A 6,000-nucleotide genomic window follows, 5' to 3' on the forward strand; every position below is an offset into this window, starting at 1 on the left:
CAAACTTTGAGTTAATAGTTGATAATTTGGTAAGTTATGAGTTTGAAAGACTTAAGTTGTTAAAAAGTGATTTTCAGTGTCTGTTGGATTTTTGAGTGTCGAAATGCAATTCTGTCAGTCCCATCAGTCCCAAAATGTGAAATCTGAACTGAAAGAGTTTCCAATTTTAGATTCGAAATATTTTTTAGGATTTGAGGTCCTAATTGCAAAATTTACTTTTGAGCTGACTTTGTTCAACTTTCGGGGTTTGTATGCTTGAATCAAAATTTTGAGAGTTTTATTGATTTCAGGGGATTGTTTTAGGCTTAGGTGAGATCTTGGTTGATTTTTTGAGAGTTGTTGAGCTTATTTTAGCCCTTTTAGATGTTATTTTCCTTTCTGCTGACTGTCACAGATGTTGGGATAAGGAGACACCATAATCGTGTTTCGACAATTTCACTGAGTATGGAAGATCGTGTAATGTCAATTTGTATACAGGGTTTTGACGAATCTTGAAGATCCTTCTGATGATTTGAGAGTGGGTTGATATTTGTTAATGTCTATAATATTCATGGTAGGAAGAGGTCCTCCACTTTCGCGACCTTCACGGAAGAAAAGGCTTGACTTGTTGGCAGGGTTCGCTTAAGTGAACCATAGCTCACGATCGCAAGGATCGCGAAAGTGAAACTCGATATTTTTACGAGGTTCGCCTTAAGTGATCTCATGGTCACTTAAGCGATACTAGAAAGGAGTTATGGGTCTATAATTTTGAGGTTTAAACCCCATTTTTTTTAATTTTTGGGTTTGGTAAACCCTTGAAGGCAATTTCTTGCGCTAAATCTTTTGGGTAAGATTTTGTGATCTTAAAACGTCATTTTCCTTTGATTATTTTTGGATTTTAACATCAAACCTTGAAATTTGGATTGACAAATGACAAGGTTTTGCAAGAAGTCAAGATTTTAAACTAAAATGAAGATTGTAAAATGACTTTAGTTCTTTTTTCAAAATAATTTTCACTAATGGGGTCCAAATGCCTTGAATAACATTTACACGTGTAGATTTCCAGATTCAAACATTATCTACATAATTGAGTTTTTGAATTGATTGATTCATTTTTCAAAGTTTATGATATGAGTATTGTTGTTTTCATAATCTAATTGTGAATACTTGATTGCAATAAATTTTCTGGCTTTGGTCATTTTTCAAAAGAGGAAGACTCAAGTCTTGGAGTAACTAGTTGATTGAATTAAGACAAGTGACCTCCTAAACTTTTTAGTCTAGTAAAATTTATGTGTTTTCCTTGGATGAGTGTTGGAAGTAATGAGAATGAGGTGAACGATTTATTGTTCTACTTGACTAATCTTAAGAAATAAAAATGGGATTAAAGAAAAGGCAACGTTTGTAACGACCGGGGAGCACTCTTTAGAAGTTACATGGCATACTTGACCTCTTGGAGGTCTTGTAAAAGCCTTTAGACATCTTTCATTGCATATACATGAAAAGTAGCATTGAACTAAAACTTTTTCCCAAAAATATATTGCGGAATCATTTCATTAAACGGAAGCCTTTCTAACATATGTCTCAAAAACCATCTATGACAACATGAGTACAAATATCTTGGGATGCAGCTCACAAAAGTCTAAACATAGTAAAGAACATAAAAGAAACATAGGGGTGGTGTCCTCGGATGCTATGACGACTCACCAATCTTCACTCCTTGAAAGCCTTGGAAACTCTACCCTTCAAAGCAACTCAATCTTCTCAACACCCTACATTGGATTAAAATGTACAAAAAAATCCGTTAGTACGAAATGTACCAAGTATGGAAACTGTCATACCAAACATAAAATATCTCATAGGGTTAGTCAATAATTGACATAATCATAAGAGATAATAGCATGAATATAACATGAATATCATAAGCATAATAAATCATCATAAAGCATATGTAAGTTCATACTTAGAATAGTATCCTTCTTACTCAAATGAACTACTTCACAAGCCACCTCCAAGTACACTTGTGCAAGGCTAAGGTACCATCCCATACTACTACCTAATCTAAGTACCACTCTTTGGTCATTATTGATCATAATCCACTCTCATAATTAAGACCTAAGTTCTTCATAACATATGAGCACTATGCCCCTAGATCACCTCAAGGTACACTTGTGCAATGCATGTGAGGCATCCCATTCTACCTCACATACCAAGCATATCTTGATATCACCCTAAATCACTTTCATCAACTTTAGGTGCTACTAGTAGACCTACTTCACATTGACAAGGAACTATCATCTTAAGTCAATCATATCATGGAAAGCAACTATTTCCAATCACATAAGGGTCATGTCATAGGTAGCTTCAAGTCATACTTATGTCATGTATGAATGACATCCTATACTACCATCCATACTAATTACTTCTATAGGATATCCTAATCCAAGATAACTTATCTTGCAATCTTTCCTATTAAGCTTAACATGCTAACATAATAGACCTACTACCATGGAAATCATCTTAACATACAAACCAAACTAACAAAGGAAGGATACAAAAGTACCAACCTAAATACCATGCAACCAATCATGTAGATGCAAGGTAATCTATAGGGGATCATGAGTCCTCAACCCTAAGCTACCATGAGAAACCTATCTCAATCTATTCCATGAAATCCACTTCTCATGCAAATCAAGCTAACATTAGGAGACCATAAGACTTTCTCCTAAAGGTACCATGAAATGGTTTTCGCCTAACCAAGTCAAGCTAATATGAATGCAAACTTTTGTCATGCTACTTCAAGCTAATCCTAGGAGTATCTATCCTCCATCCTAGGCTATCTTGCCTACTACTAATGCAAGCAACCATGATCAAGCATCTTTGCACTACAAGATCAAGCTAAATATGGGAGAGCTTGATACCTCCATCCCAAGCTACCAAGAGATTCATCACCTCAAGCTACCATGAGTAATTCAACTCAAGCTTCCATGAGATTCACCATCTCAAGCTTCCATGAGATATACCATATCAAGCTATCACACCTTGGTCTTATGTTACCAAGTCAATTACACAAGAAACGACTATTCAATACAACTTCGAGCTATTCTAGTCTATTATGCCTTGATTCATTCTAGGTTCTTAGGTCAACCTAGAATCCATCTATGTGAGAGAAATTGCTTCCCTTAGCTTGTTCATGTCTAAGTGTAAAGGAGAAGGAGAATAACTCACCACAATCCCCTCATAATGACTTCACACCAAATCCCTCTCAACACTGACATAAAAGTCCTATAATCAAAGCTAATCATTCTATCATGATCCATATCCAATTACAAGTTATTTCATTCAATTTGATCATTAGAAGGTAATTCTAGTCATACTTGATCACATAAGTTCAATTCCAACTTTACAAGTCAAGATCTTTCTTAAATCAATTAGTCCTAGTTTAATTCATATCTTGGTTATCCTATTATGATCAATTAGAATTTAAAACAATTGAATTAAGAAGATTAACTTAGAACCTTCAATCTTGCCTCTAATGGCTTAAGCCCACCATGATCATATTAATTATCAAAACTTAAAATTCATCAATGAAACCACATGAAAAGATAACATAATCATCATATAAACATATTTGAATGCTACCCACTAGATTGGGATCACAATCAAGCCTCACCCACAATGCAATCACAACTCTATCTAGATTGGGGTCTTTTGGATTCACAATTGAGCGATAACTATGGGGGCTCCATGGATTGATAAGCTTCACATACCTTTGATTATAGCCTTAAACATAGCTTGATTCAATGGTGCATTTCGTCCGAGAAGCTGCCTCTTATTTCTCTTCTTCTTTAATGGTGTTCTTGAGAGAGTTTTACGGAGGGAAAGGTTTTGATTAGGAGTCTAGAGTCCAAATGGATATTTTATTACTTAAATATACTTTAAATACCTAAAAACTCTAAAAATAACCGCCCATGATTCATTTGGAATGTGGAGTGAATTTCCCAATTCACCCCTAGCTATGCCGAGACACCCGTAGGAAAGTTACCGGCTTAAATGATGGTTGTAGTCGACGGGACGTCATCTGGTTTACGCGCCATCCTGAACGTCCGTCATTTGTGACAGAGACTCTCATTTTGGGACTTAGATCCCACGCCTAAGTGTGAGCGACTCTCCCTATCGATGGGGCGTTGACTGATGCATGATGCATAGTTTGGCTAGGCGTGGTTTGGGACTGCCTTGGGCAATTTCATGCCAAAGTTTAGGTCCTTCTCAAGGATCCTTAAGGTGGTCCTTATAAAGTCGTACCCAGATGTTTCAACCCTAAACATGTTCGTCTAGATGTTAGGAACCTCTCCTATAAATTTGAACCCCAAACAACACGTAAAACATGCAAAGGCACCTAGAACACACTAGTACACCTAAAGGCTAACTTTCAAACGTCTTGGTCGTTCTTGGACGTTTGACCTCCAAACTCTTCCAAACTCCTCAAACTAAATTCTAATGAAATAATTGACCCTTTTTACACCTTATTAGTTCATGACACACATATTAGGATCTAGTTTCACCTAATTCATTTTGGGGTCCTTACAATATCTCCCACTTGGAAAACATTCGTCCTCGAACGGCACCATCCTAAACACTTGTTAAAGGACCAACTCTAGAATAGCATCCCATCGTGTATGCATTATTTCTAAATTCACACACCCAAATCAAGGGAACTTCAATTTCAAGCTAGATATGTCTAATGCAACTCAACATGCATGAAGGAAATATTCTCACTAAAATCCAAGGAGAATTAATACCTCTTATCTATGACATGCTCAACATACTTCATGGAGCCTAGAATGCTCAATGACCCAATTATATCACAACAAGAGACAATTCCACGCAACTAGGTCAATTTTAACAAGGTCTACACATCTTCATAACATTCAATGAAAACCATAGCAACATATAATCATATAAAGACCCTATGGAAAGGGCTCACTATCACCCACTTGGGAGTAAGCCACACATGTCTTTCTATCATAATTTCATCATAACAAAGAAAACATCAAGTCTAAAAAACAAGTGAAGACAACAATCAAATCTAAATTTTTTCATAAATCATGAAGAAAGCACATAACGGAAAGGGACATAAGGAGATCATTCTTAATCGTCCTTGGATCGGAGAGCATAGAACCTATTTTTCTTTGGAGGATCATCTTCCAAATCACTAGGAGCAACTTTTTTTCCTTCCCTCACATTAGCCTTTGCCTTAGGGCAATCCTTCCTCAGGTCCACTCTCACCACACCCATAACAACCATCTCTACCGGCCAAACACCTAACCTCATGTATCTTACCACACCTAGGGAAAGTAGGCCTTGAATACTCATTTATCTTCCCTTGGTGACTAGTATTAGACACCCTATCATCCTAATACCTAGGAGCATTAGAGTAACCTTTTCCGGAAAGCTTTTGTTGATTCTTAGAACGACCATGTCCATTGGACCCATCATTGTCCATCCTACTTCTCTTCTAGCATTAGCCCTAGTGTTAGCCATCGACTGGACAAAATCATAGGCAAACATTATAAAAAAGGGCCTAGTAAATCCAAATTCTATGGTACGACTTGAAGAATGAAGAAGTGAAACTTTCCTAAGCATTCCATAACCTCCTACTCATAGATGTGTCTCAACTCATAGCAATGAGTAAGACTCTACTAGATGTGGTTGTGAGACATCCTAAAACCATTTCATAACCTGGCTCAAGTACCAAGTTTGTAATGACCGGGGAGCACCCCCTAAAAGTTACATGGCGTACTCACCTCTCGGATGTCTTGGACAATCCCTTTGACATATTTAATTTCATATATATGAAAAGTAGCACGAAAAATTAAAATTTTTTCCAAAAACATAATGTGGAATCATTTCATAACAAAAGCCTTTCTAACATATGTCTTAAAAACCATCTTTGACAACATGAGTACAAATGTCTTGGAATGTAGCCCACAAAAGTATAAACATAGTAAAGAACATAAAAGA

The sequence above is a fragment of the Solanum pennellii genome, chromosome 7, assembly GCF_001406875.1.
Source record: "Solanum pennellii chromosome 7, SPENNV200".
Taxonomy (NCBI): domain Eukaryota; kingdom Viridiplantae; phylum Streptophyta; class Magnoliopsida; order Solanales; family Solanaceae; genus Solanum; species Solanum pennellii.